A 23,656-nucleotide genomic window follows, 5' to 3' on the forward strand; every position below is an offset into this window, starting at 1 on the left:
AAACGAGCATTGGCATAGCAAATAGGTCTCGCCTGTGGGACCTTCTAAGTATTTAGTTATGCAGCACAATATCCTTGGTGCAACAACATCAACTGTTTCCTGGCTACACACCTATAAGGTCCCAAAGGCGAGACCTATTGGCTATGCCAATGCTTGTTAGAATTGCTTGCACTCAGCACCGGCAAAACCCGGTCTACTTAACGTCCTATTCAGCTGCATCCCGTCTCAGACTGCCACCGCAACAATACAAGTAAATGGGGGAAATGAAATCTCTTGGTTTTTATTTCAGAATCTCCCACCTGTCAGTTGTAAAATGTTGATACGTATGACTTCATGCAATGGGGCATTCGCTAATTATGAGTTTACACATATTGCACCTACTTTGCCCAGATTATGGGAATAGGAAGGAACGGTTCAATTCTTGGGTCTCCTTTTACAGTGAGTAACTGAACGCTGCCAACACTACGTCTACTTTACTTTCTTCAACTACAGAGTAAAGAGAACGTGGTCATTCCAAAATGACAGCTCCACCTTTCGAGAAAGTATTTTTTTCATTAAAATGCCAGTGCGTTTTTCAGACCAACATAAACTGGGAGGTGTCAGTCAAAATCTAATTACTGCAACCGACCATCCTTCCCAAAGGCCAAAAACAGGAACACCGTTCCAAGATGGCCACCAGCGAGGAGCAAGAAGACAGTCCTTTTTCTGTTTCATTATGCTGCGCCTCTGGTCTGTAGGTGGAGGCAGTTGATGGAGTCGAGGAGGTGCGTATAGCAGAGAATGTACCTGAGGTCGTACGGCAAAGAGAGATAGGTAGACTATCCACCACGCGCGTGCGTAACTGGTAAAAATATACCCTGACGATTAGTTAGGGGCGCGCTCTGTGTTCTGGCAAGCTCCTGCGTTCGTAGCGGGACACGCCCCCATCTGTGTTTGACACTGTCACACCAGTATTGATTGGGGAGTGGGCATGGGGCGGGGCTTAAAATGGTTGATAAAGGGCGTCCGTGGTTCTCCAATTAAGTGCTAAAGAGTGGGTGGGGATCTTGTCTATTGATTTTGGAAAACATTTAAAACCACTGCCCGCTTTTCCCCCGTCAGGATTGTTACATTGTTATTTATTTATTATTTATTTATTTAATGCATAACTGCCAAGGTTTCAGATTGCTATGTGTGACATTTTCATAATTTCAGCCTAATTATAAGTGACATTTCAACGACTATGAGTGACACTTTCTTGCACGCAAAATCAAGCAATGAAGACGAGGGAAACATAAATATCAGAAATTACACCTATTTGAGCAAAGAGAAACTCTTAAGAAGATCTTGCCCCATGAATAAACTGTCCTATATCGAATTTGGAAACCTCAGTGTTCTAATTGTGGTCTCTCCACGTATTAATATTGTGTGATCCTTGTCAAATAACCGATCTTCATGTACTCCTCTGTTACCTACAGATTAAGATTGCTTAGAAACAGTTTGCCTGCCTGCTTGTAAAAAAACACACACCCTCCCTTTATTAGTTATTATTATTTCTGAAACGCTCATCTTTCTAGAGCCACTTCTAGGGTACTGTATGCATGAAAATATTTTAAAGGGGCAACCAAGGAAACATGTTTCTAAGAAAGGCTATCCCACCAGGTTTCAAGGTGTGTTTCTCATGAGCTACTACATTCTGACCTGTGTTTTACCTGCATCCAAAAGTTAGTAAATACCATATGCAAGAAAGAGGCTCTTTGCTTATGCCTTGGAGTCTCTACTTCATAACTATTGCTATTTTTTAAAGAAATATTTTAGATTTAAAATGTTTACGAAAGATCAAAAAAGTTTGAAGAAACACTACCTAAAGCAGAAAAGTGCACTAGTGTTGCAGAAAATGTTCATTATGTGGGTACAGTTTTATCCTCTCTAACCTCAGATATGAAGTAGCATGACCTTTCAACCAGACACTTGTAGTGATGTCACAGCCTTTTGGCTCTGTTGAAATCACGTTGAGATTGATTTACATAATCTACGATAATTTCCCCAAATGTCACAAAATCAGACCTATGCCAGGTGTAAAAGTTGCACGGGGCAGCATATGGATGTTAGATCCGCCCCGCTGGTATCCTAATGATGCTTCTGACGTCAGCGTTGGGCTACAGATTGCCGGGGGATCAGCTCTGTATGTTAGCTGATAAAAATAAACTTGTAATCTTTACACATTTATTTTTCACCAGTTCAAATAGCGCCAACCCTTTATCTATATCTATACTACTATTATAAAGTAAGAACTTTGAACCTTTGAGGCGGGTAAACTCGGGAACCACAGCGCCAATACACACACCCGATACATCATTGTAATCGTCAGGGTGTGCAGATGGACATAGGCTATAAAAACGATAAAAATATGCGTTATTTAAAAAATTTACATTAAAAAAAAAGTAGTCCCTTCGAAGTAGCGCCGGCCGCGGCCTGCGTGCTGACGTCGGGAGCGCGGGGAGGAGCGGCGGACATGGCGCGGGGGAGGAGCGGTGAGGAGCAGCGGACAGGCGGACAGGCGGGAGGAGCGGCAGAAATGCGGGAGGAGCCGTGACGAGCGGCGAGGAGCGGCGGAGCGGTGAACTGAGGAGCGCGGGGGAGGAGCGGCGGCTGAGGTAAGGCTCCGGGGGACCCACGGACAATGTCGGGGCAGGCGGGGGACGGGGCGGGCGGGGGCCCGGGCTGCTGGACAATGTCGGGGCGGGTGGGGGTCAGGGCGGGCGGAGGCCCGGGCTGCTGGACAATGTCGGGGCGGGCGGGGGTCACGCCATAGATAGAGCCAAACAGCAGCAATGTCACATCGCTCCAAAAGAAAAGTACACTGTGCTCAATACCAAGAACCCCAAATAACAAAGGGCACTAATGATCGCGGCGGGGGCCCGGGCTGCGGGACAATGTCGGGGCAGGCGGGGGTCGGGGAAGCCTGATTGCTCCCGGACAAGGTCGGGACGGGCTGCTAGTGGGTACAGAAGAGTGTTGTTTCACAACGAATACAAACAACAGAGGTTTATTACATAGCGTCTCGCCCACCTTAAGAGAGCTAATTTAACTAGGCAAAGGGCTGATCTTGCGAGTCTCGGGGCTTTTACACCAATCTTTTTTGTGTCATCCAGCAGATCAGGTTGCAGTTTGACACCCTGCTGCAAGACTTATCCCAGGAACGAGAGGCTGCAATCCTATTGGCGTGTTTATTATTTCATTCAACCAGTGCCCATCACCGCTAGAAACAACAAAGTTGTATGCATTACTCACAAAGCCATTCATCGTGGCACCCCAGAATGCCTGGCCCAAAAACTCACCCCTTCTTCTGGTGGATGCTGGTCATAAAGAAACAATAAACTCCCTTCTTCCACTGCCAATAAGGTTTAATAAATAAAACTCAATCTCTATTCGGGAAGCACACCCAATATGTAAAAGTTTATCTCTCTAGGAAATTGACCAAACAGCTCGTTCTAGACTATCAAAACGGATATTAAAACAGCCTTTGAACAAAACGCTGCATCGCAAAATGTCTATTTTGTACAAACATGATAATGTGATGGCACATAGTGAACACAACAATGTGACCTAGTTTGTCTCTAATGTTCACCCTCTGGTACAGCTCTAGTGTACTAGCTTTCGCACTCACATTTTCTTCACAATATTTTGCTACTTTTGTTGTATGTAACTTAAAGCGCTCTGACACCCTCTTGTCTAGTTCGCGCTATACAAAACTAAGCAAACAAAAAAAAAGTACAATGCTATTTTTTTCAGAAACGAAATGAAGAATCAGAAGCCCAAATCTCTGTGGAAAGCTGTCACGGTACAGCTGAAAATCTCGGTAAACTCTGCATTATCTGATGTTTAAAGAACGATTCTCTGGTTGGCGAATAAGAGGCGCAGTCACACAAATACAGGGTTTTAAATACCGCACTTGAAAAAAAAACACGGACGAGGAGGCGGTCCCACTCCTTCCCTGCTGTGCTAGGGAGTCGCAGTGCCCCTTTACTTGGCACTGACTGTACCCTAGAAAATCCACTTGGGGCAATTATTAATTTAACAAGTCGGCACAATCTAACAGAAGTCTGGGAGTCTGAGACTCAGGTGAGGACTCCGGTGCAAGCTTCCTGTACTCGGAGCTTTACAGAAATGTGAGGGTGACGGTCACCCTAGTATTACCTGGGCTCACGAGGATGTGTTTACCACGGCGCAAGGCCAGTTGCCTCCTCAGAGTCCGGTCCTGCAACGTCACCCCCCCCGCAATTAGAAGCAGGGGCAGTAACCGGTCATCCTTTTAATTTTACTTAAGTAAAGTCATGCGGCAGTAGGAGGCCCAACGCTGCCTATCAAATACCAGCGGCAGCAAGGCGGGAATCTCCTTCTTGATACATGGAATCAGCCAGCAGCTGTACTAGATCACTCAGCCAACGTTGTAGCCGCCAACCCTGCGGGAGCAGTGCGTGTACGCCATGGCGTGCTGCCAGTCACTTTTAGTTAAGCATAGTATTTACGCAGGCAGGCATTTACTAGGCAGCTCTAACACCTTTGATAGCTGAGGTGCTATGCTTGTAATACGTGACAATTCATTTTAGTGCAGTGATGCAGATCACCTCACTGAAATGCGTTAATCAAACGCCTGATGCGATGCGTGGGACTTGGCAGGACTGAAGGCAGTTTTATATCGTGCGGACTTTACCCAAAGGTATCAGGACGCTTTACAATAGAACCAAGTTCGTTACATAAGGAGAATTACACACTAACGAGTAACAAATGCAATCAGGCTAATTGAAAAGCTAAAGCTAAAATAGGAGGTGCAAGAAATAGGTTAATACAGGTATAAGAGACATATTTACAGTGTTGCATTCAAATGAATGCCGAGCAGTCTTGAGGGACATGAGCGAGAGAGTTGAATTAAGCCTGGAAGTGTCTTCTGAAGAGAAGAGATTTAAGATCTTTTTTGAAGGTCTGGATTAAAGCTGTGGTTCAGAGGGGTGGTGGAAGTAAGTTCTGGATTCTAGCTGCATTGCCTGAAAAGAATTGAGCCATACATCTTTCCCTTTTGAAAGTAGGGGGCTCGAGCAGTAGATTTTCAGCATTGCATGAAGGTCTAAAGCTGCCTGAGATTTTGAGTTTATTTACCAGATAGTGAGAGGTAGAAGGGTGAAAGGCTTTGTGGGTGAGACAGGCAGTGTAGTAAATTGACCTTACTTCGATGGGAAGCCAGCGAAGAGAAGACAGTATGGGAGTGATGTGATCATATCATTTGGCCCCATATTCAAAGCATGCCGCTGAATGGCGTACGGATTTAAGAGGGAAAGGTGGGCTTTGGGGATGCCAGCAAGGAGAGCGTTGCAGTAGTCCAATCTGGGGGAACCGGTGATTGGACCAAGGTTTTTAGGTCTTGCACAGGAAAGTAACGTCTAACCCTCCAGAAAAGGTGCAGTTGGTAACGTGCATTCTTGGCGATGGTATTGATATGAGAGTGTAGATTGAGCCATTTGTCAAGTATGACACATAGGGATTTAGCGCTGTCGACAATAATAGGTTTGTTGTTAAGTAAGTTCAGATTGTCCACCAAAAGTTGAACAGGAGGAGGAGAAAGAGAGGTGGAGAGAAGAAGGAATTCTGTTTTAGAAGGATTCAGAATAAGTTGATGAGTGGTGTTGAGGATTGAGATGTCGTGTGCGGAAGACACCTTAAGGTAGATTTGGGTGTCATCTGCTTAGAGGTGATAGCGGATCCCAGCTTTTTTAAGGTGATTTCCCACTGGTTCCATGTAAAGATTGAACAAAGTGGGTGCGAGGATAGAGCCTTCAGGGATGCCTTGTCCAACAGACATTGAAGTAGAGAGAGCGTTTCCTATTTTGTTCATTTGAGATCTATTCGAAAGGAATGAATTGAACGATTTGAGCACTGTGCCTTCAAAAACCATTCTTTGTTTTAGAATGTTCAGAAGAGTTTTGTGGTTGATAGTGTCAAATGCTGCGGGTAGGTCAAGAAGAACCAAGAGACAAGACTCACCAGAATTAAGTATACGCAGGCCATCGTCTATCACTTGAAGCAGGGCAGTTTCAGTGCTACATGCTTGGATGAAACCAGATTGGAATTAGCAGAGGAGGTTGTTATTCCTCATGTGAAGGGAAAGTTGCTTTGCTAAACAGCTTTTAGTGATTTGCGTAAGAAAAGGGAGGTTGTGATAGGGCGGAAGTTGTTGAAGTTATTCAGATCAGCAGAGGGTTTTTTAAGACGTGGGGTAACTTGTCCTTTTTTAAGGGCAACAGGAAGGGAGCCTTGGTTGAGAAAGAGGTTTATCAGGTTGGTCCAGTAGGAAAGAGTGTGGGTGTGGAAGTCAATGGAGATGTCACTGTGTGTGGGTTAAAAGAATGATTAGAGGGTTTACTTTCTAGAATGCTTTTGAGGAGGGCATCCTCAGTGGTGACGTCTTAGTACTGCCATGCAACTAATAATTTGCGATACTCAAGGGGGATAGGGTGAATGACTAGATCCACAAGCAATTTCACTTTCTCATCGAAGAACAGAGTGAATTCTGCTGCTTTCATGGAGGGTCGTCAAATTTGATGGTTGAGATAGAGATGTCGGTGCTTTTTATGAGGTTGAATACGGAGAAGCGTGGCTCAGTGGTTAGAGGCGGCAGACCCGGAAGCTGAGATCGACTGTGGACCAGGGTTCGATTCCCTGCCTCGGCGGGTCTCGGGCTCAAAATTCCACGGACTCGACAATTCTCACTCTGGTGCCTACTCAACTCACGGGGTCACACTCTGCGACTCTGGGCAATAGCTTGCTTAATCTCCACTGCGGCCCCTCGCGGCGGGATGTCTGGCTTTCACCTTGTGGACACCCTGCCGGGGTTTCTCACAGGGGAATACCAGGACGGGTTCCCTAAGCAAGCGCCGGGACGCTTACGGGCGATACAGAAAAGGGGGTGGTGATGAACAGAGTGTCTGAATTAAGCAGACCACTCTTACCCAGTCCAAAGATCAGGGCTTGATCCATCACCGTTATTTATCTCACTGCCCCATCCCAGCTCAGAACCTGGCTATATGCAAATTAGTCTGTCCCTGGCCCAGTGCATCATGGGAACAGGGCAGACCAAACTACCAAGCCAATTCTTCACCAGAAAGGAGACAAGCTACCGGGGACCGGTTTCTGGCATTTCAGCCTCTTCGGCCCGGCTTGCTTGAATCCTGATGGAGCAGTGAGAAAGGGACTCATGTCTGAGTATACCCTGCCACACCTATAGTGGCCAAAAACGATACAGAAAAGGGGGTGGTGATGAACAGAGTGTCTGAATTAAGCAGACCACTCTTACCCAGTCCAAAGATCAGGGCTTGATCCATCACCGTTATTTATCTCACTGCCCCATCCCAGCTCAGAACCTGGCTATATGCAAATTAGTCTGTCCCTGGCCCAGTGCATCATGGGAACAGGGCAGACCAAACTACCAAGCCAATTCTTCACCAGAAAGGAGACAAGCTACCGGGGACCGGTTTCTGGCATTTCAGCCTCTTCGGCCCGGCTTGCTTGAATCCTGATGGAGCAGTGAGAAAGGGACTCATGTCTGAGTATACCCTGCCACACCTATAGTGGCCAAAAACGATACAGAAAAGGGGGTGGTGATGAACAGAGTGTCTGAATTAAGCAGACCACTCTTACCCAGTCCAAAGATCAGGGCTTGATCCATCACCGTTATTTATCTCACTGCCCCATCCCAGCTCAGAACCTGGCTATATGCAAATTAGTCTGTCCCTGGCCCAGTGCATCATGGGAACAGGGCAGACCAAACTACCAAGCCAATTCTTCACCAGAAAGGAGACAAGCTACCGGGGACCGGTTTCTGGCATTTCAGCCTCTTCGGCCCGGCTTGCTTGAATCCTGATGGAGCAGTGAGAAAGGGACTCATGTCTGAGTATACCCTGCCACACCTATAGTGGCCAAAAACGATACAGAAAAGGGGGTGGTGATGAACAGAGTGTCTGAATTAAGCAGACCACTCTTACCCAGTCCAAAGATCAGGGCTTGATCCATCACCGTTATTTATCTCACTGCCCCATCCCAGCTCAGAACCTGGCTATATGCAAATTAGTCTGTCCCTGGCCCAGTGCATCATGGGAACAGGGCAGACCAAACTACCAAGCCAATTCTTCACCAGAAAGGAGACAAGCTACCGGGGACCGGTTTCTGGCATTTCAGCCTCTTCGGCCCGGCTTGCTTGAATCCTGATGGAGCAGTGAGAAAGGGACTCATGTCTGAGTATACCCTGCCACACCTATAGTGGCCAAAAACGATACAGAAAAGGGGGTGGTGATGAACAGAGTGTCTGAATTAAGCAGACCACTCTTACCCAGTCCAAAGATCAGGGCTTGATCCATCACCGTTATTTATCTCACTGCCCCATCCCAGCTCAGAACCTGGCTATATGCAAATTAGTCTGTCCCTGGCCCAGTGCATCATGGGAACAGGGCAGACCAAACTACCAAGCCAATTCTTCACCAGAAAGGAGACAAGCTACCGGGGACCGGTTTCTGGCATTTCAGCCTCTTCGGCCCGGCTTGCTTGAATCCTGATGGAGCAGTGAGAAAGGGACTCATGTCTGAGTATACCCTGCCACACCTATAGTGGCCAAAAACGATACAGAAAAGGGGGTGGTGATGAACAGAGTGTCTGAATTAAGCAGACCACTCTTACCCAGTCCAAAGATCAGGGCTTGATCCATCACCGTTATTTATCTCACTGCCCCATCCCAGCTCAGAACCTGGCTATATGCAAATTAGTCTGTCCCTGGCCCAGTGCATCATGGGAACAGGGCAGACCAAACTACCAAGCCAATTCTTCACCAGAAAGGAGACAAGCTACCGGGGACCGGTTTCTGGCATTTCAGCCTCTTCGGCCCGGCTTGCTTGAATCCTGATGGAGCAGTGAGAAAGGGACTCATGTCTGAGTATACCCTGCCACACCTATAGTGGCCAAAAACGATACAGAAAAGGGGGTGGTGATGAACAGAGTGTCTGAATTAAGCAGACCACTCTTACCCAGTCCAAAGATCAGGGCTTGATCCATCACCGTTATTTATCTCACTGCCCCATCCCAGCTCAGAACCTGGCTATATGCAAATTAGTCTGTCCCTGGCCCAGTGCATCATGGGAACAGGGCAGACCAAACTACCAAGCCAATTCTTCACCAGAAAGGAGACAAGCTACCGGGGACCGGTTTCTGGCATTTCAGCCTCTTCGGCCCGGCTTGCTTGAATCCTGATGGAGCAGTGAGAAAGGGACTCATGTCTGAGTATACCCTGCCACACCTATAGTGGCCAAAAACGATACAGAAAAGGGGGTGGTGATGAACAGAGTGTCTGAATTAAGCAGACCACTCTTACCCAGTCCAAAGATCAGGGCTTGATCCATCACCGTTATTTATCTCACTGCCCCATCCCAGCTCAGAACCTGGCTATATGCAAATTAGTCTGTCCCTGGCCCAGTGCATCATGGGAACAGGGCAGACCAAACTACCAAGCCAATTCTTCACCAGAAAGGAGACAAGCTACCGGGGACCGGTTTCTGGCATTTCAGCCTCTTCGGCCCGGCTTGCTTGAATCCTGATGGAGCAGTGAGAAAGGGACTCATGTCTGAGTATACCCTGCCACACCTATAGTGGCCAAAAACGATACAGAAAAGGGGGTGGTGATGAACAGAGTGTCTGAATTAAGCAGACCACTCTTACCCAGTCCAAAGATCAGGCCTTGATCCATCACCGTTATTTATCTCACTGCCCCATCCCAGCTCAGAACCTGGCTATATGCAAATTAGTCTGTCCCTGGCCCAGTGCATCATGGGAACAGGGCAGACCAAACTACCAAGCCAATTCTTCACCAGAAAGGAGACAAGCTACCGGGGACCGGTTTCTGGCATTTCAGCCTCTTCGGCCCGGCTTGCTTGAATCCTGATGGAGCAGTGAGAAAGGGAGTCATGTCTGAGTATACCCTGCCACACCTATAGTGGCCAAAAACGATACAGAAAAGGGGGTGGTGATGAACAGAGTGTCTGAATTAAGCAGACCACTCTTACCCAGTCCAAAGATCAGGGCTTGATCCATCACCGTTATTTATCTCACTGCCCCATCCCAGCTCAGAACCTGGCTATATGCAAATTAGTCTGTCCCTGGCCCAGTGCATCATGGGAACAGGGCAGACCAAACTACCAAGCCAATTCTTCACCAGAAAGGAGACAAGCTACCGGGGACCGGTTTCTGGCATTTCAGCCTCTTCGGCCCGGCTTGCTTGAATCCTGATGGAGCAGTGAGAAAGGGACTCATGTCTGAGTATACCCTGCCACACCTATAGTGGCCAAAAACGATACAGAAAAGGGGGTGGTGATGAACAGAGTGTCTGAATTAAGCAGACCACTCTTACCCAGTCCAAAGATCAGGGCTTGATCCATCACCGTTATTTATCTCACTGCCCCATCCCAGCTCAGAACCTGGCTATATGCAAATTAGTCTGTCCCTGGCCCAGTGCATCATGGGAACAGGGCAGACCAAACTACCAAGCCAATTCTTCACCAGAAAGGAGACAAGCTACCGGGGACCGGTTTCTGGCATTTCAGCCTCTTCGGCCCGGCTTGCTTGAATCCTGATGGAGCAGTGAAAAAGGGACTCATGTCTGAGTATACCCTGCCACACCTATAGTGGCCAAAAACGATACAGAAAAGGGGGTGGTGATGAACAGAGTGTCTGAATTAAGCAGACCACTCTTACCCAGTCCAAAGATCAGGGCTTGATCCATCACCGTTATTTATCTCACTGCCCCATCCCAGCTCAGAACCTGGCTATATGCAAATTAGTCTGTCCCTGGCCCAGTGCATCATGGGAACAGGGCAGACCAAACTACCAAGCCAATTCTTCACCAGAAAGGAGACAAGCTACCGGGGACCGGTTTCTGGCATTTCAGCCTCTTCGGCCCGGCTTGCTTGAATCCTGATGGAGCAGTGAGAAAGGGACTCATGTCTGAGTATACCCTGCCACACCTATAGTGGCCAAAAACGATACAGAAAAGGGGGTGGTGATGAACAGAGTGTCTGAATTAAGCAGACCACTCTTACCCAGTCCAAAGATCAGGGCTTGATCCATCACTGTTATTTATCTCACTGCCCCATCCCAGCTCAGAACCTGGCTATATGCAAATTAGTCTGTCCCTGGCCCAGTGCATCATGGGAACAGGGCAGACCAAACTACCAAGCCAATTCTTCACCAGAAAGGAGACAAGCTACCGGGGACCGGTTTCTGGCATTTCAGCCTCTTCGGCCCGGCTTGCTTGAATCCTGATGGAGCAGTGAGAAAGGGACTCATGTCTGAGTATACCCTGCCACACCTATAGTGGCCAAAAACGATACAGAAAAGGGGGTGGTGATGAACAGAGTGTCTGAATTAAGCAGACCACTCTTACCCAGTCCAAAGATCAGGGCTTGATCCATCACCGTTATTTATCTCACTGCCCCATCCCAGCTCAGAACCTGGCTATATGCAAATTAGTCTGTCCCTGGCCCAGTGCATCATGGGAACAGGGCAGACCAAACTACCAAGCCAATTCTTCACCAGAAAGGAGACAAGCTACCGGGGACCGGTTTCTGGCATTTCAGCCTCTTCGGCCCGGCTTGCTTGAATCCTGATGGAGCAGTGAGAAAGGGACTCATGTCTGAGTATACCCTGCCACACCTATAGTGGCCAAAAACGATACAGAAAAGGGGGTGGTGATGAACAGAGTGTCTGAATTAAGCAGACCACTCTTACCCAGTCCAAAGATCAGGGCTTGATCCATCACCGTTATTTATCTCACTGCCCCATCCCAGCTCAGAACCTGGCTATATGCAAATTAGTCTGTCCCTGGCCCAGTGCATCATGGGAACAGGGCAGACCAAACTACCAAGCCAATTCTTCACCAGAAAGGAGACAAGCTACCGGGGACCGGTTTCTGGCATTTCAGCCTCTTCGGCCCGGCTTGCTTGTATCCTGATGGAGCAGTGAGAAAGGGACTCATGTCTGAGTATACCCTGCCACACCTATAGTGGCCAAAAACGATACAGAAAAGGGGGTGGTGATGAACAGAGTGTCTGAATTAAGCAGACCACTCTTACCCAGTCCAAAGATCAGGGCTTGATCCATCACCGTTATTTATCTCACTGCCCCATCCCAGCTCAGAACCTGGCTATATGCAAATTAGTCTGTCCCTGGCCCAGTGCATCATGGGAACAGGGCAGACCAAACTACCAAGCCAATTCTTCACCAGAAAGGAGACAAGCTACCGGGGACCGGTTTCTGGCATTTCAGCCTCTTCGGCCCGGCTTGCTTGAATCCTGATGGAGCAGTGAGAAAGGGACTCATGTCTGAGTATACCCTGCCACACCTATAGTGGCCAAAAACGATACAGAAAAGGGGGTGGTGATGAACAGAGTGTCTGAATTAAGCAGACCACTCTTACCCAGTCCAAAGATCAGGGCTTGATCCATCACCGTTATTTATCTCACTGCCCCATCCCAGCTCAGAACCTGGCTATATGCAAATTAGTCTGTCCCTGGCCCAGTGCATCATGGGAACAGGGCAGACCAAACTACCAAGCCAATTCTTCACCAGAAAGGAGACAAGCTACCGGGGACCGGTTTCTGGCATTTCAGCCTCTTCGGCCCGGCTTGCTTGAATCCTGATGGAGCAGTGAGAAAGGGACTCATGTCTGAGTATACCCTGCCACACCTATAGTGGCCAAAAACGATACAGAAAAGGGGGTGGTGATGAACAGAGTGTCTGAATTAAGCAGACCACTCTTACCCAGTCCAAAGATCAGGGCTTGATCCATCACCGTTATTTATCTCACTGCCCCATCCCAGCTCAGAACCTGGCTATATGCAAATTAGTCTGTCCCTGGCCCAGTGCATCATGGGAACAGGGCAGACCAAACTACCAAGCCAATTCTTCACCAGAAAGGAGACAAGCTACCGGGGACCGGTTTCTGGCATTTCAGCCTCTTCGGCCCGGCTTGCTTGAATCCTGATGGAGCAGTGAGAAAGGGACTCATGTCTGAGTATACCCTGCCACACCTATAGTGGCCAAAAACGATACAGAAAAGGGGGTGGTGATGAACAGAGTGTCTGAATTAAGCAGACCACTCTTACCCAGTCCAAAGATCAGGGCTTGATCCATCACCGTTATTTATCTCACTGCCCCATCCCAGCTCAGAACCTGGCTATATGCAAATTAGTCTGTCCCTGGCCCAGTGCATCATGGGAACAGGGCAGACCAAACTACCAAGCCAATTCTTCACCAGAAAGGAGACAAGCTACCGGGGACCGGTTTCTGGCATTTCAGCCTCTTCGGCCCGGCTTGCTTGAATCCTGATGGAGCAGTGAGAAAGGGACTCATGTCTGAGTATACCCTGCCACACCTATAGTGGCCAAAAACGATACAGAAAAGGGGGTGGTGATGAACAGAGTGTCTGAATTAAGCAGACCACTCTTACCCAGTCCAAAGATCAGGGCTTGATCCATCACCGTTATTTATCTCACTGCCCCATCCCAGCTCAGAACCTGGCTATATGCAAATTAGTCTGTCCCTGGCCCAGTGCATCATGGGAACAGGGCAGACCAAACTACCAAGCCAATTCTTCACCAGAAAGGAGACAAGCTACCGGGGACCGGTTTCTGGCATTTCAGCCTCTTCGGCCCGGCTTGCTTGAATCCTGATGGAGCAGTGAGAAAGGGACTCATGTCTGAGTATACCCTGCCACACCTATAGTGGCCAAAAACGATACAGAAAAGGGGGTGGTGATGAACAGAGTGTCTGAATTAAGCAGACCACTCTTACCCAGTCCAAAGATCAGGGCTTGATCCATCACCGTTATTTATCTCACTGCCCCATCCCAGCTCAGAACCTGGCTATATGCAAATTAGTCTGTCCCTGGCCCAGTGCATCATGGGAACAGGGCAGACCAAACTACCAAGCCAATTCTTCACCAGAAAGGAGACAAGCTACCGGGGACCGGTTTCTGGCATTTCAGCCTCTTCGGCCCGGCTTGCTTGAATCCTGATGGAGCAGTGAGAAAGGGACTCATGTCTGAGTATACCCTGCCACACCTATAGTGGCCAAAAACGATACAGAAAAGGGGGTGGTGATGAACAGAGTGTCTGAATTAAGCAGACCACTCTTACCCAGTCCAAAGATCAGGGCTTGATCCATCACCGTTATTTATCTCACTGCCCCATCCCAGCTCAGAACCTGGCTATATGCAAATTAGTCTGTCCCTGGCCCAGTGCATCATGGGAACAGGGCAGACCAAACTACCAAGCCAATTCTTCACCAGAAAGGAGACAAGCTACCGGGGACCGGTTTCTGGCATTTCAGCCTCTTCGGCCCGGCTTGCTTGAATCCTGATGGAGCAGTGAGAAAGGGACTCATGTCTGAGTATACCCTGCCACACCTATAGTGGCCAAAAACGATACAGAAAAGGGGGTGGTGATGAACAGAGTGTCTGAATTAAGCAGACCACTCTTACCCAGTCCAAAGATCAGGGCTTGATCCATCACCGTTATTTATCTCACTGCCCCATCCCAGCTCAGAACCTGGCTATATGCAAATTAGTCTGTCCCTGGCCCAGTGCATCATGGGAACAGGGCAGACCAAACTACCAAGCCAATTCTTCACCAGAAAGGAGACAAGCTACCGGGGACCGGTTTCTGGCATTTCAGCCTCTTCGGCCCGGCTTGCTTGAATCCTGATGGAGCAGTGAGAAAGGGACTCATGTCTGAGTATACCCTGCCACACCTATAGTGGCCAAAAACGATACAGAAAAGGGGGTGGTGATGAACAGAGTGTCTGAATTAAGCAGACCACTCTTACCCAGTCCAAAGATCAGGGCTTGATCCATCACCGTTATTTATCTCACTGCCCCATCCCAGCTCAGAACCTGGCTATATGCAAATTAGTCTGTCCCTGGCCCAGTGCATCATGGGAACAGGGCAGACCAAACTACCAAGCCAATTCTTCACCAGAAAGGAGACAAGCTACCGGGGACCGGTTTCTGGCATTTCAGCCTCTTCGGCCCGGCTTGCTTGAATCCTGATGGAGCAGTGAGAAAGGGACTCATGTCTGAGTATACCCTGCCACACCTATAGTGGCCAAAAACGATACAGAAAAGGGGGTGGTGATGAACAGCGTGTCTGAATTAAGCAGACCACTCTTACCCAGTCCAAAGATCAGGGCTTGATCCATCACCGTTATTTATCTCACTGCCCCATCCCAGCTCAGAACCTGGCTATATGCAAATTAGTCTGTCCCTGGCCCAGTGCATCATGGGAACAGGGCAGACCAAACTACCAAGCCAATTCTTCACCAGAAAGGAGACAAGCTACCGGGGACCGGTTTCTGGCATTTCAGCCTCTTCGGCCCGGCTTGCTTGAATCCTGATGGAGCAGTGAGAAAGGGACTCATGTCTGAGTATACCCTGCCACACCTATAGTGGCCAAAAACGATACAGAAAAGGGGGTGGTGATGAACAGAGTGTCTGAATTAAGCAGACCACTCTTACCCAGTCCAAAGATCAGGGCTTGATCCATCACCGTTATTTATCTCACTGCCCCATCCCAGCTCAGAACCTGGCTATATGCAAATTAGTCTGTCCCTGGCCCAGTGCATCATGGGAACAGGGCAGACCAAACTACCAAGCCAATTCTTCACCAGAAAGGAGACAAGCTACCGGGGACCGGTTTCTGGCATTTCAGCCTCTTCGGCCCGGCTTGCTTGAATCCTGATGGAGCAGTGAGAAAGGGACTCATGTCTGAGTATACCCTGCCACACCTATAGTGGCCAAAAACGATACAGAAAAGGGGGTGGTGATGAACAGAGTGTCTGAATTAAGCAGACCACTCTTACCCAGTCCAAAGATCAGGGCTTGATCCATCACCGTTATTTATCTCACTGCCCCATCCCAGCTCAGAACCTGGCTATATGCAAATTAGTCTGTCCCTGGCCCAGTGCATCATGGGAACAGGGCAGACCAAACTACCAAGCCAATTCTTCACCAGAAAGGAGACAAGCTACCGGGGACCGGTTTCTGGCATTTCAGCCTCTTCGGCCCGGCTTGCTTGAATCCTGATGGAGCAGTGAGAAAGGGACTCATGTCTGAGTATACCCTGCCACACCTATAGTGGCCAAAAGCGAACAGAAAAGGGGGTGGTGATGAACAGAGTGTCTGAATTAAGCAGACCACTCTTACCCAGTCCAAAGATCAGGGCTTGATCCATCACCGTTATTTATCTCACTGCCCCATCCCAGCTCAGAACCTGGCTATATGCAAATTAGTCTGTCCCTGGCCCAGTGCATCATGGGAACAGGGCAGACCAAACTACCAAGCCAATTCTTCACCAGAAAGGAGACAAGCTACCGGGGACCGGTTTCTGGCATTTCAGCCTCTTCGGCCCGGCTTGCTTGAATCCTGATGGAGCAGTGAGAAAGGGACGCTTACGGGCAGCTGTGTGCTTTACAAGTCCAACACATTTACATTTACATTTTAGGTCTGTTTTTGGCTGCGTCGTGGAGGGTACTGAAGTGCAGCGCTTTTTCACGAAAGAGGTGTTTGTGGTAACTCAATCTTGCTAAACTTAAATTAGATAGGTTAGTGGTGGAGGGAGATTGTCTCCATTGTTTCTCCAGGTACCTCAAATTCTTCCTTTCCTCATAGAGGGATTTATTGAACCATGGGGCAGAAGGAGTAGGTCTTTTCTTTTTACTTTGTAGTGGGGCAACTTTATCAATTTCGATTAAAAGACTGGAAAGGCATTGGAAGGTGAGATCGTTGACATCATAGTTGGGGTCGACTATTAGAAGTGAAAACATAGCTGAGTTGCACAGAGTGTCCTGGTTGATGTTTTTGGTGTTTCCGAACCAGGAAGTAGACCTTTTAGGTTGGCCAAGGGTTAAAGAGTGGGATAGGTGCAGAGAGAAAGGGATGAGGAAGTGATCAGACCAGTCTACTGGAATAGGGTCAGCAGTAGTTAGCATATTTGATTGGATATGACAAGGTCAAGAATGGAGCCCCTATAGTGTGTTGGTTTCATACTGTGTTGGATAAGATCATTTCCTAAGAGAAAAGCTGGCAGCCTGTTGGCAGCTGAGTCTTCCGGAGTGCCCCAATGCAGATTAAAGTCTCCAAGAACAATCTGGCTGTAATTTTGAGAATGTTGGTCGCTGGCAAAGTCGGTGAATTCTCCAGTGAAGGTGGAATAGTTACCAGGCGGGTGATAGATGGCATGCAACCTGAATGGGGAGCAGTGTTGTACTTGGAGCTCCAGAGAAAGACATTCATATGTACGGAAGGAGCTGTTGGGAAGAGCCTTGAGTTGAAGGGAGTTTCTTAAGATAACTGCCACGCCTCCCCCAACTCTATCTGGTCTATCATTTCTGATAATGGAATAGTCGAAGGAGAGCAGAAGATCAACAGAAGTATTAGAGGTGTTATTGAACCGGATCTCAGTTAGGAGAAGTATATTTAGACTATGAACATTAATGGAGTCTGAGATTTCCAACTTGTGTTTGTTTGCAGATCTGCAGTTGTGAAGCAAACAACTCAATTCTGAAATGACTGTTTTGGTGAAGCTGGAGTTAGGGCTTTTAGGGGTGATAGGGATGCATTTCCTGACTGATAGTGTCTGGGTAGAACAAGCCTGATGTTTAGTTTGGGCAAGGGAGATGGTCGAAATAGTGCAAAGATTAGAATTAGATGGAGAGGACAGTGTTAGGGAGCTGACATTAGAGGTCTTGTATCCTGCCAATAAATTAGAGATGTCTGTGGGGGACAGATTGTGTGTGGCTCTTTGAAACATGGGAGCAGGGTGCTCCTCTGGAGTTTGGGGAAGTGAGTGTTCGTCAGGGGGATTGGTTAGTTGGGTAAGGTGGAGATGTTATTATTTAGGAGTGAGATGGTGGCTTCAAGCTGGGACATAGAGGAGAGGAGGTAACCTAGCTTATTTTCTAAGGAGAGTAGGGCTGAGCACGGAGTGTTAAGTGGCTCGACAGGTTCAGTAGGGAGATCAGCTTTAGAGGGAGAGCAAGGAGAGGGGGGTGGGGAGAAAGGAGTGTTGGTGTGTGGTAGAGTAAAGTGGAGGGAGACTTGTGTGATGTTGCTTGGTAGTGATTATCGGTGCAACTGTGGTAGAGAGAAAATGCTCCGGGCAAACATTGAACGAAAAAGAAGTATTGAGTTCAGGTTTAGGAAGAGGTGGATGAGGGCAGTGGTGGGAGGACAGAATGAGGGGAGGGGATAGAAGGGAGTCACAGAAGGGCAGGAGGTTGGGGGAGGAGAACGGAAGAAGGCCTGGAGAAGGAACGTGGTCTGGCGGAACTGAGTATAAGGGGGCTGGAAACAGGCACAGAGGGGAGGGTTGACCCGGATGGTGGTCAAAGAAAGAGTATGACTCTTCTAGGCAAGAGGAAGGGAGAGGGTAAAGGAAGAGATTGCCAAGAGAGGATAGTGGGTCAAGCAGCATTACAAGACGGATGGGGGGTGAGGAGAGATGAAGGGGGTTTGTGTAGGATTCAGGTTAAAGGAAGAGGGGAGAACGGGTAGGGTGGAACAAAAGGGAGAACATGAGATAGACATGTTGCTAAGTGATCAGGGAGGTCAGGTTGTTGGAAAAGTAGATTGGATGAAGGGGTGTTGAGCCTGGTTGGGGGGGGCTTCTTCGGGATTCCAGGATTGTGTTGAAGGGTAGATGAGAGTGCTGTCTATTGGCATGGCTGGAGTGTTGAGGGAGACGCCACAATGGGAGAGGGGCAGATTGGGAGCTGGGGAAACAGGGGTGAAGGAGGGGAACAGGTATGCTTGGGGGAGGCCTGAGCCTCCTGCAAGAGCAGCCTACTGGTGTCTAGATGGGTCGGGGGAGGTGAGAAAGAATGGAGGGAGGACTACGTTGAAGAGTCTGGAGGAATTGAAATGCCAGGGATCAGGAGCAGGGATGGAAAAAGGAGGTTGAAAAGAGAGAGAGAGAGAGAGAGAGAGAGACAGGTCTCTTTGGCTTGGATCAAGACTATGCCATTATTATAGAGTGAGATAGTAAGTGGGCCATTGAAACAAGTATAGGGGGAGTTTTTTAGTTGGAGCCCGTAAGGGATTAAGGAGGAGGAAGTAATGTTGAAGGAGTTGTTGAAAATAGTTGTTAAAGAGGGGATGTTGTAGGTGAAGAAGATAAGGTCAGATTTAAGCCTTCCATAAAGACCGCTGTGGTATTGGTCAACGAAGACGGAGTCAGGAAATTGTTCGAGAGTGTTGTGTTTGAGCCTTTTTGCTGAAGCTTTGGATAAATTGGGGGGGGTTAAATGATCTTGAAGCAGACTTCACACGATTGGTTGACATAATTAAGAGATGACGAGGAAGCAGTGAGGATAGTGAAGGGGAAGAGGAGAGCACCGCAACAGGAGCAAAGGCAAGTAGAAGCGATGTGAAGAGAAGGTACATAACACAGGGGAGCCTCGGTAAGGCAGGTGAAAGGAAAGGACAGCCAGTTGAAGGAAAATGCATGTTGACAAATAAAAAGGATCCCTCTGATGCAGCATGGCGCCGTCACCTCTGTGGATAGGTGGAAATCAGGAACAATGGTGGGCAAGTAGGTCCACTCCTGGCAGCAAGGGCCGGCCCAATCATCTGCAAGATTGAGCAGGGGCTCTGATAATCAGAGGTAAATAGCAGAGTAAATTGAGCAGCTTGTGACATACCGCGCTCGGTCGACGTGCGGTGGGGGGTGAGCAGGTTTGCAGAGATCTTAGATCGGATGGCGGACCCTGTACCTAGGCAGGCATTCCGGCCTGTATGCAGATCGGTAGGATGGTGGAAACTAGCTACCATTGAAAGACGCCAGACCTCTTGATGATGGGTGCCAGACCTGGCTAATGACCCTGGACGCTCCCCCGGGCCCGTAGCTAGATAAACAATTGCAGAAGAGGGATGGTGATGATGACCGGCCAACACAGGGATATTCACTGAGAAGTGATCCCAAGCCCGGGAGCCACTTTGCGGCTCATCCATCCAGTGGTCATCTTGAATCAAAAAAAAAAGTGAGACTTTGACTGCATGAAGCAGAAGAGACCTGTGCACTGTTTGCTGTCAGTATTTCCTTAATTAGGCCCCATTGACATCCCGCTTCAAAAATGTATTGAGGAGGAGATGAAAGTACATCATTGTGCTGTCTAAAAAGGGAAAGCAATATTCTTTAAGTTGTTGACTTAAACCATTCCCAAAATCATGCAGAGCTAGGCAACAAAGACAGTGCACATGGGCCTTACTCAAGTGTGCTGGCCATCTTAAGGTCAGGGACTTGGTACTGCAGAGCATCCACAATCATTCCAGCTCCTGTGCCTCTCAGCTGCTATTCGGTGCAGTGCTCTCTCAACCACATGAGCAGCTGCCTGATCTTCGATAGTGGCTCCTGTCGGGGATTGCCACAGCATGTCTCCTGCACGCCTCCTCCTCTGCCCCTGCTCGCACCAGCATGCTTCCCGATACACCCAGCGCATCCTTACCAATATGAAGGCCCAGATAGGGCCCCTCAATGGCTCTGCGCCACCTGGGCACTCGCGCATAGCCTCTGGATCTGGGGGCTCGTTGAATTCAGACGTAGTGTCATTCGGGGCCTCCGCAGGTTCGTCTCAGTTGGGTGATCGGCAGCTTTTCCGCTCCAAGGCCCTTTCTGCCACAGCAACACTCAACTGTAGGTAGGTTACATGTGATCTTATCTGTTAATTTAAAACACTGCACATGGGAAAGCTTTATTTGTATCGTGCAGCAAATAGTCATTGGGAAGACAGAGTCTCAGTACCTCAATAGAGTTGGCCTAGCCAACAAATTAACGGGGGGAGTCGAGCCAAGGGTGTGGCTTGGCTCTTGGAGCCCGTGCACGAACCGAGCCCTGAAAATAGTAGGAATCTAAACAGTGGTCGAAGTTGGGGGGGGGGGGGGGATGTATGGGAACTGTGGGCTGAGACTCAGAGCAGGAGTCACCCGATGATTGGCTCAGTGAGGCCAGAAAGAGCAAAACATCCCAATTTTCTAATATTTGTTTGGCATGTCACTGACCAGTTACAGCTTATTACGTTATGTAATTCAAACAATGGATACACTTGTTTATTTAAGGTTTAATATGAAGTATTGACCTTAAAATACATTCACAAAGTGGGTTACTCTTCCAATCACAGAATGTCCCAAATACGCTTAAAATTAGAATAAGAAGCCATTTGTCTACAAAGCATTCAGTTTCTGTCGTCAGCACTTCCCCTCCCTTTATCCACAAGAGCGGTTCAAACATGAATGGCAAAATATCCTGGTTTGCAAATGTTTTCCACATAATGATGGCTCAGCCATATTTGCCACATAATACATCTTCTGCTGCATAATCTGACGATTTTAACTAAATTGTTTGTGGCTCAAACGGATCAAAAGTTCCTAAAAAATGTGACTTGTGTTGCTGCTAAGTGGAGAGCCCTTTGCAAAGGGTTGACTGGTCACCTTTCTCATTCCTGCATTTGTATGTTACACTGTTACTATTGAGGCAACATATTTGGAGAGACTGTTACTATATTATTTTGACATTTTTACATATACTATCAGAAAATGTACCACATTACTCTTCAGCCTTTTTTGCTGCATAATTTAGTCAACAGTGCAACATAATTTTGTCCTCCCTTACTGCATAATTCCAGTGGCCCCACAGCAGGCACCACATGTTAAAAAAGCTTGTGCATGAAGCAGAGAGACTGTGAAGTTTGCAAACTTAGTTTGGTGTGTGTGCAAATCCTGCTTTGCCAATCCCTGGTGAGTTGGACTACTACCGCTGAAACAAGGCCAATGGGGGGTCCAATGGGTGAGGCAGGCTTAAGGGTCCTGTGACCTCAGTGTCAGAGCCACTGTTGATCTAGAGTGTGCTGATTCATAGTCATGCCCCCAAGACTGGAGGGGAACTTCAGTATGTATTGGGGTGGGCAGGCCTACAAGGTTAACCCACACTTGCTACCGCTAGGGTCCATCTGCTGGTGCTAAGATACCAGAACTTCTAAGGTATAGCGGGGCCTTCTCAGGTCTAGCATGGCAATGTGCTCCCACAGGAGAGTGGTCTGATGGACTGGTCATGAAGGCTGAACCTGATTCCCCAGTTCCAAATTTGGCAGCTCTTGCCATAAAGCCACTTCTTCCCCACTGAACACCATACTACCCCACTGAGAGAAACTTGCTCTGCCTTCAGCTACAACCCAATTGTGCCCCGCTATAAACACCTGGATATGACTCAATTCAAATTTTGAACTAGACAAGAGTAATATGCTGCTTGGAAAAAAAAGTTATAATATCCTTGAAAAAGTAAACACTCATATGGAAAGCAAGATTACGTAAAGCATGTGAAGGGTAAACAGGAATAACATGGTTACATTAACACTTTTACACTCATTATTCAGAAATTAATGAGTGTTTTTGCATGAAAAGTTAAGGACATGACTACAGGGTCCTGAAGGGACCCGTTTTAATGGCCATTGTTTATATCCTTACAAAATGTAAGCAGTATGGTTTAAAAAGACCACATCCCTGTACACAGCGCCGCTGTACTCATTTTATAAACTAAAATAAGGAAAACAGCTGATAAAGATCACATTAAATATTTTCCTCTCCATGCATCAACCAGATATTGCAGTGCCTTCAGGAATGGGGCACTTCCCTACCCAGGGAAAACAATGCTGTTCAAACAAAAACAAGACAACAAAATTAGCCCCTCACTGGCAAATTCCATAAAGTGGAGCTAATGGGTTTGGGTGTGAATAAAACCAAACTAGCCAGTTTGTAACCACTCTGTTTTGCTTTATGTATTTATTTATTTTGCATATTTTAACCTTTTTATTCTCTCCATCCCAAGGCTGCAATTTGGAATAGAAAAATGTCAGAAAAGGAAATTTCCTGCAAAAGTGTTTCTTTCTTTTTTGGATATGTTTCACAGGGGAACAAATGAAGGAAAGGAGAGGAAAGAGAGGGTAGGAGCGTTTCTTGAAGTCACGTTTTTCAGCAAGTGAGAAGCGAGAAAGAGACAGAAAGAGAGGGAATGAGAGGAAGAAAGAGAGAGGGGGTGGCAACTGCCAGCGGCAGAGCAGGAGAAGTGGACAATGTTATTGTCTTCTCTGGATAAAAAGGAAAAGACAGAGTCCCTCTCTGTCCACCCCGCCCATTCCTGAACGGCCACATCCGCTGAGCCTTATCTATCCTGGCTATTTCTGCCGTCCTGGGACGCATTTTAAAAATAAAAAAAGTAGGGAATGGATTCTATTCAATTACAAAAGTAGGGCACTGGACCTCATCCACATTGACCACTGTATCTAAATCATACAACAAACATTGTTGTAAATATGATAATTTCTTTAAAATTAAAAAAGATATTTATTTTACAAGCAGAAACCTTTCACCTTAATACAACAGATTATTTTAGCTCAGTGCACACATTGCATTTACATATTGGAAGGTGCTCTTATGTTATAACAAATAAAAAGGAGACTCTGCAAAATAAAATATTTGGATAGGATCATACAAATTAGTCAACCGGGGTAGCGAGGATTAGTTCCAGGATTTCTGGTT

General features: G+C 47.6%; 1 protein-coding gene across 1 annotated transcript in view; it reads left to right on the plus strand.

Moving 5' to 3' along the window:
• The first annotated feature begins 726 nt into the window (after positions 1 to 726).
• Positions 727 to 23,656, plus strand: part of LOC144819847 (uncharacterized) — a 269,054-nt gene continuing 246,124 nt past the window's right edge. Inside the window, exon 1 of the mRNA XM_078677580.1 lies at positions 727 to 813. The gene's annotated coding sequence lies outside the window, so the exon portion shown is untranslated. The remainder of the gene's footprint in view (positions 814 to 23,656) is intronic.

This window comes from Lissotriton helveticus, chromosome 2_1, assembly GCF_964261635.1.
Source record: "Lissotriton helveticus chromosome 2_1, aLisHel1.1, whole genome shotgun sequence".
NCBI lineage: Eukaryota > Metazoa > Chordata > Amphibia > Caudata > Salamandridae > Lissotriton > Lissotriton helveticus.